This window comes from Vicia villosa, unplaced genomic scaffold, assembly GCF_029867415.1.
Source record: "Vicia villosa cultivar HV-30 ecotype Madison, WI unplaced genomic scaffold, Vvil1.0 ctg.002353F_1_1, whole genome shotgun sequence".
Classification (NCBI taxonomy): Eukaryota; Viridiplantae; Streptophyta; class Magnoliopsida; order Fabales; family Fabaceae; genus Vicia; species Vicia villosa.
In genome coordinates this window covers 87,906-96,083 of record NW_026705904.1, presented here as the reverse complement: position 1 = coordinate 96,083, position 8,178 = coordinate 87,906, and the positions used below count along the sequence as shown (strand labels likewise).

The 8,178-nt window shown below is 38.9% G+C and overlaps 1 long non-coding RNA gene across 1 annotated transcript; it reads right to left on the bottom strand.

Moving 5' to 3' along the window:
* Positions 1-5,347: 5,347 nt before the first annotated feature.
* On the bottom strand, positions 5,348-7,208 carry LOC131638621 (uncharacterized). The gene is made up of 3 exons (XR_009294718.1): positions 6,771-7,208; positions 6,573-6,669; positions 5,348-6,361 (listed from the first exon to the last, which is right to left on the bottom strand). It is a non-coding gene; the product is annotated as an uncharacterized LOC131638621 (long non-coding RNA).
* Positions 7,209-8,178: the final 970 nt, after the last annotated feature.

The window sequence follows — 8,178 nt, the reverse complement described above, 5'->3', positions numbered from 1 at the left end:
GCGTCTCCGCCAGTACATGATTCGACATACTACTTGTTTGATCTCTCATATGGATCCAATCAAGTACATCTTTGAGAAGCCTGCTTTAACCGGGAGAATTGCCCGTTGGCAGATGTTGTTATCAGAATATGACATTGAGTATCACGCACAGAAAGCCGTGAAAGGAAGCATTCTAGCTGAGCACCTGGCTCACCACCCACTCAATGGTCATGAATCAACCAGTTTCGATTTTCCGGACGAGGACGTCATGTACCTCAAGATGAAAGATTACGACGAGCCACTACCAGACGAAGGACCTGAGATAGGATCCCAGTGGGGCTTAATCTTTGACGGAGCTGTCAACGCTTATGGACGAGGAATTGGGGCAATCATTGTTACACCTCAGGGTACCCATATTCCATTTACTGCCAGATTAACTTTCAAATGCACAAACAATGAAGCCGAATATGAAGCTTGCATCATGGGTCTCGAAGAAGCCATGGATCTAAGAATCAAACACTTGGATGTATACGGAGATTCTGCTTTGGTCATCAATCAAATCAAAGGAGAATGGGAAACACGCCAACCAGGGCTAATTCCTTACAAAGACTACGCGAGAAGATTGTTACCATTCTTCGACAGGGTAGATTTTCATCACATTCCTCGTGAAGAAAATAACTTGGCTGATGCATTAGCCACACTCTCTTCCATGATTAGGATAAATCATTGGAATGACACTCCTCAGATCGATGTTATGCGCCTGGATAGGCCCGCTCATGTTTTCACAGTAGAAGCAATCATCGACAACAAACCGTGGTATTACGACATCAAGAACTTTCTTCAAAAGCAAGAGTACCCTCTTGAGGCGTCAAAGAAAGATAGAAAGACTTTGAGAAAGTTAGCTTGTAGATTCTTCCTGAATGAAGATGTTCTGTACAAGAGAAACTTCGACATGGTTCTGCTCAGATGCGTTGACAGAAAAGAAGCAGAAATACTCATGAGAGAAATACATGAAGGTTCCTTTGGTACTCACACCAATGGACATACCATGACCAGGAAAATACTGAGAGCAGGATATTATTGGCTGACGATGGAGTCAGATTGCTACCAGTACGCAAAGAGGTGTCACAAATGCCAGATCTACGCCGATAGAATTCATGTGCCGCCATCTCTTCTCAACATACTCTCTTCCCCTTGGCCTTTCTCCATGTGGGGAATCGACATGATCGGAATGATCGAGCCAAAAGCATCCAACGGACATCGCTTCATCTTGGTAGCCATAGACTATTTCACCAAATGGGTTGAAGCAGCTTCATATGCAAACGTTACAAGACAAGTTGTCGTCAGATTTATCAAGAATCACATCATCTGTCGCTACGGCATTCCTAGCAAGATAATCACTGACAATGGGTCAAATTTGAATAACAAAATGATGAAGGAGCTTTGTGAAGAATTCAAGATCGAACATCACAACTCATCTCCTTACAGACCAAAGATGAATGGAGCTGTAGAAGCAGCTAACAAAAACATCAAGAAAATCATTCAGAAGATGGTCATCACTTACAAGGATTGGCATGAAATGCTCCCGTATGCTCTTCATGGTTACCGTACATCAGTACGTACTTCGACTGGAGCAACTCCTTTCTCCCTTGTATATGGCATGGAGGCAGTCCTACCTATAGAGGTTGAAATACCATCAATGAGAGTCTTAATGGAGGCAAAATTAACAGAAGCCGAGTGGTGTCAAAGCAGATTCGATGAATTGAACTTAATCGAAGAAAAGCGCATGACAGCTTTATGCCACGGTCAGCTATATCAACAAAGAATGAAGAAAGCTTTCGACAAAAAGGTTCGACCTCGCACAATCAAAGAAGGCGACCTTGTACTCAAAAAGATTCAATCTTTTCTCACAGATCCGAGAGGGAAATGGACTCCCAATTATGACGGCCCCTACGTGGTCAAGAGAGCTTTCTCAGGAGGAGCCTTGATACTCACGACTATGGATGGAGAAGAATTCACCCGTCCTGTGAATGTCGACGCAGTCAAGAAATACTTCGCCTAAATAAACAAAAGAACAGCTCGCTAAGTTGAAAACTCGCAAAGAGCAACTTAGGCAAAAAAGAGCGTCTCGTTGAATCGAAAACCCGAAAGGGCGATTCAGGCAAAAGTTAGAGACATAAAAAAAAAAAAATCAATCCCGGTAGACTTAAAACCCGAAAGGGGTAGTTTACGCAAAAGTTAGGGATAAATGGCAAGTAACTGTGTTCAGGACAAAACTTGATCATTCAAAATCCATAGCGGAGTGTTCATCAGCAGTAGGTCATCTTCTACGAAGCACGAATACAGCGCAACTTGGAGTGGAAGGGAAAGATAACGGTCGTCACGTTTCATCGTAGCCCTTTTCCCGAAAATTACCAATTTCCAACTTTGTAAATACTCCATGGAATCAAGCATTTGGCTGATTACCATTCCATATATAATATTTTGAGCCTTGTGCTTTTCCTTTGCAATCTAGTCTTATTCAGTTTCTTGAAATACATTTTTAGTTTAAACAGTCATTTTCTTGAAACAAATGTTTTCATAAATAAAATGAATTTACTTGCAAAAATAAAGGTGAAATTTCTTTCTAAGGTTTACAAACAATAGGAAGAATGCAAATAGTTGCTCCGAGAACGGTTGAGACTCCGGGAACCAAGATTTCCCCATGAGGTCGCTTTGCGAGCATCTCCCGATGACGGATCTTTACTTCAAATCATACTACTCACTTCGGACAGCGGACAACTGATAATCAGATATTCCCAATAGAGTTCGAACTACAAGAAGAGGACATCTTCTGCTCTATAAGAATTTCAAGTCGCAGCATAGGATTTTACATCCGCGGCAATTCTATTCACATTCACTTTACATTTTATAATTGTCATAATATTCATGCATACATTACATCACAACTGCATAGTCAAATTAGGATTTTAATCATGAGAATGCCCGAGTCATGAGGGCATGAACTCAAGTTTCCCCTGCAAGTCCTGGAGAAACTTTTTCCTTCAAGACAACAATCCATGTAGAGAGATTTCCCCAAGCAAGTCAATAGATGGTAGTCTCCCTCAAAGAGATAGTTTGTTCACTTTTGGAAATCCTCAGCCGAGATTCTCCCACAGAGCGACACTCGACAATCTTATTCGGATAAGATAATCTATTTCGCATTCCCCAGAGGGTCGATGAGCAGTTCTCTTCTCCAAATAGGGTGGATTCCTCGACATAATTGACAAGTGGACGTTTTTTCCTCCTAAGAAAAAAACAGTTTGGTATTTCCCCAGCAAGGTCAAGAGATGCCACTTTTTCGTCAAAGAAAATAAATCAGAATCTCCCAGGAGATCGACACATGATTCCCCAGCGGAGTCAGCGAATGATAGTCTTCATCCAGAGGATAGTTCATAATCCCCGGCAGAAGTCAGCAAATGGCAGTCTCTTTCAGCAGAAGACAGTTTGCTCACTTTCTTTCATAACAGGGTCGACAAATGGCAGTCTCTCCCAGTAGAAGACAGTTTGTTTCCCCCAGCAGTCAGCAAATGGCAGTCTCTTTCAGCAGAAGACAGTTTGCTCACTTTCTATCATAACAAAGTCAGCAAATGGCAGTCTCTTTCAGCAGAAGACAGTTTGCTCACTTTCTTTCATGACAGGGTCGACAAATGGCAGTCTCTCCCAGTAGAAGACAGTTTGCTCCCCTAGCAATTGGCAAATGGCAGTCTTTTCCCAAGAAAAGACAGTTTGTCTGTTAAATACTCAAGAGATCGACAAATGGCAGTTTCTTCGAACAGTTTGTCTGTTTCTGGGATGTTTAACTCCCCACAGAGTCGATGAATGGCAGTTTTCCTCTTAGGAAAACAGTTCGTTGATTCCCCAGGCATCAGTTGACGAATGGCAGTTTTCACCCCGAAAACAGTTCGTCCGCCTTCAAACAAAGTCATTAGCCCCTCAAAAGATCATGAGGCCATATGACATTCTTTCAAAGACGTCAAGTCAAAAGGGAAGATGGTGAAGTTTCTTTACAACCGTCAAATGGCATCTTATCTCCAAGCGCTGATAAGAAGTTTGACGAGGAAACAAACCTTTGAAGTTTCTTTACAGCCGTCAAATGGCATCTTACCTCCAAGCGCTGGTAAGAAGTTTGACGAGGAAACAAACCTTTGAAGTTTCTTTACAGCTGTCAAATGGCATCTTACCTCCAAACGCTGGTAAGAAGTTTGACGAGGAAACAAACCTTTGAAGTTTCTCTACAGCCGTCAAATGGCATCTTACCTCCAAACGCTGGTAAGAAGTTTGACGAGGAAACAAACCTTTGAAGTTTCTCTACAGCCGTCAAATGGCATCTTACCTCCAAGCGCGGGTAAGAAGTTTGATGAGGAAACAGACCTTTTGGAAATTTTCTCTTTATTTGAGATATTGTCCAAAACACAACTGAGACTAGTTTCGAGATATGGACATCCGAAACAAAGGGGAGGTTGTTTACCTTTTTCTAAGTATCAACACTTAGTTAAAGAAGATGGATTGCGCATCCTACACTGCCATCCATTCGCCAGAATCCACATCAAGTGTTTCTACAGGAGTTTGTCTCCTCATTCCCCGCCAAGTGCGACAATGGGATCAAATCATGCAAAGATTTTATCATCTCAGGAGCGCCCAAAATTCGGGCATTCTTTGATATTTAAGTCTCTTTTACGCAGGAGAGATCGAGATCTCAATCTCTCTCCCTCCAGATAAAAGAAACTTAAATAGGGGCATCTGTCATACCCTAATTTTTGACCCCCCTGAGATGTCACATCATTGACGTCAAATTCAAAAATATTTCTTGATCGGTTTGGAAGCCATGATCAAGATTTCATTCATTCACTCATTCTTTGCAAAATAATTCATGTTCATGGAGGTTTTCATTTTAAATGTGCCATTGCCAATTGGTGAGATTTAAGAAAGTTGTTTGAGATTTATTTCATGGTTTTTGGCTCATGGTTTGCTCATGGCGAAGATTGAATTCATACTGGATTATTTGGTCATTCATGGAAATTTCATCAAAATTGCAAGAAATATTTTTAGTCCATTTTGAAAGATTGTTTCAAATATGGTTCAAAGACCATGAATTCAAGAATTTTAGTCCAATATCATTTCAAAATTCATGGTACAAGAACACTTTTTCAAGACTTGAAATTCAAGTTTCTCACTATCTCAAAGATATTCTACCATTCCTATTCAAGAATTATCATGGATCATTCAAATTTGCAAAATTCAAAGTTCACTCAAGAATATTCAAACTTCATGTTTGAATAACAAATTCATTCAAAGAATTTTAAAGGGAATTCAAACATTACAAGTGTTCTTTTACATGAACCAAATTCTAAATGAATTACAAAGTGGACTATATTCAAAATTCAAGATACAACATTCAAAGTTCCAAGAATACAAGTTCATACAAATTCTTTTGGAATTACAAGGATAAAAGAAATTCTTGAATTCATTCTTGAAATCTTCAAAGCATCCATTCTTGATGTCCAAGTCTCCTTCTTCATGTTTTCTTCAAAAGTCCTCATGTGACATGAAAAAAAAGAGAAACATAAAAGGGGTGAAATTAGCAAAAGTTCAAATGTCAAAAAGTCAAAGAAAGACAAAGAAAATAAATAATTCAAGAAAAAGCCCAAAGGCCCACATGGAGGCCATATTTTCCGAAAAAAAAAGGGAAAAAGAAAAGTCCAAAAAGTCAAACAAAGTCAAGAAGATATTTTTATGTCATACTACACTTAGAAGCTTACTAACTTGTTATGACATAAAATGCTGTATCGTGGAACTTGCAAGAGTCACAAGAGAATCTTTCCATCCCATGTGCATATTCCTCCCATGTGCACAAATTTGTGGAGCTTTGCCATTAAGCAAACTTAGCATGTAAGAAATTTTGCAATGATTATTTTGGGAAAGAATATTCTTTGTAATGATGACAACTTAACAACTAAGTGAGCTTAAAGGCTAAGTTTAGTTGCCAAAATGACCAAAGATATCCCTTATTTCTTCCTCTATATATAGAAGAGAGGCAAACAAAATAGAACAGGCAGAAAAAGGGGAGAGTTCACAGAGAAATATTCTGTAACTTCTAAGTTACAAAATACAAAAGGAGAAGAAAAAGGTGGGGGAAAAGTGCAGCCAGCAGTAGGTAACTTCTAAGTTACAGAAAAAATTCAAAAGTAGGAGGGAGGAGAGAAGCATTCATACCTTGCTGGCCGGTAGCTCTTCAACGATGGCTCTAATCTTCGAGCCCCCATAGATGAAACTTCAACATCTTCGCCGCAGGTAAGTATCTCTTCTTCGTTCTCAATATTTACACTAACCGTTGTTATACCTGCCGTGTTTCAAGAATTCAGCAGCGAACAACAATTCAAAAGCGGTTCAGGTTCGCAAATTCAGCAGAACAACAGATAATTTGCGGATTTGTAGCATAACCACAACAAGACTCGAAATTAAAGCTTCAGCAACAATTAATCCAAAAGTTCAGAACAACATCAACAACATCAAATTCGGTTTCCAGGAGCAAGAAGGATCAAAGAACATACCTCAACAATAACCGGCGAAAACCTCCACGCCGCAGGTAAGTTTTCACGCTTTCACTTCCAAAGTTACTGATAAATTATTGTTGTGAATATGTTATACCTACAAATCGTTTGAAAATCAAAAGACCAGAAACATGGTAAATAGCATAAGTTATTGTAGTTATACTGTTAAAAAGAGAAAACGAAAATAAGAGGTAGTACCTAGATTTTTCCTCTGGTTCTTGTTCTATGGCCGCCGAAAATTCGAAGGTTGTTATTCTTGTTGTTCCGAGAGAGAACCGAGAGAGAGCGTCTTTGTTGTTGTCGTTCGCGGAAGAAATGATGATTAGGACGAAAAGCCACCATGTTGGAATCAAAATAAACACCGCTGTTGTTAGTTGTTCACCGAGAATATAGAAAGCCATGAACGATCGAGAGAAAGGGGAGGATTTGTCCTTACTGATTGTTCTTTCGTTTGCATGAGATTGAGAGAGGAAGTCGCTGTGTGTTGTTCACCATCGAGTAAGAAGGGCCGAGAGCAAAAGGGACGAGATAGAGATGTGTTGTTGTTGTTTGCTGTAAATGAGGAGGGAGTTTGTTCTTCCATTTCTTGTTTCACAGAGAAAAACGTGAGGGAGGAAGGAGAAAGAGGCGTGTGCCTCTGTGTGTTGTTTTAGGGTTTTCTATAACCCAACCCATGTGGTAAGAGGTAAGAACCGGATCCGGGTTCCATCTGAACCGACCCGGTCCGGTCCAACATCCTTTATTTTATTTCAGTTTGGGCTACCTCACCCCCAATCTGATTTCAGCACCCCTGGCCCATCACTAGTTTTTTTATGTAATTATCTCTTTAATTTTATTTAAAAAGATTTTAATAAAAAGACTTAGTATTTTATTTAATATAGGATTTAGTTTTATTTTCTAATCCTCATTATTAAAAATGCCAAAAAAATATATATATTATATACATATTTATATTTCTAATTATTTTCTTATTCCATGAAAAATCACAAAAAGATATATTTTCTTAGATTATTCTCTTTTGAATTTAATATTTTTCATATAATTTTGTGTAGTTAATCATGTAAATTTTATTTGATTACTGTTGCACATTACTGGAATTTTCTCACTTTATCCGAGACTTCGAGATTATTTCTCTGTTGTTCTCTGGATTTGTCTGTTTGTTTGGTCTTCCATTTGCTGTAGAAGTCCCTAAACAATTACTGGATGATCCTGGAATGCTGTAAGCTGTAAGCTTATCTGACGTTTCTTTTCTTCTGGTGTGGATGCTTAAACATCTGTTGAGATCCCAATTTATTCCAAGCATATCATTTGAGGATCAAAGTAGTACCTCAAACTCAGAAATCCAATTTCTCATTCTTCGAGGTAAGCCTAAAACTCATAAAACTGTTTTCACAACAGTAATCATTTCAAATCACAAAATCATTTCCAACTGTTTTTATAACCAGTACTGTAAAGTACTGGGCCTCTAATAGAGTATAAGTCCCAAAAACCTTCTCTTCTTAGCTTGTTTTCAAAACTGTATTTTCAAAATCTTCTTTCTGTTTTCAAAACATTCTTCTGGTATTTGAAGGGCATTATTCCCGGTGAAACTCTTCAGATACCTATG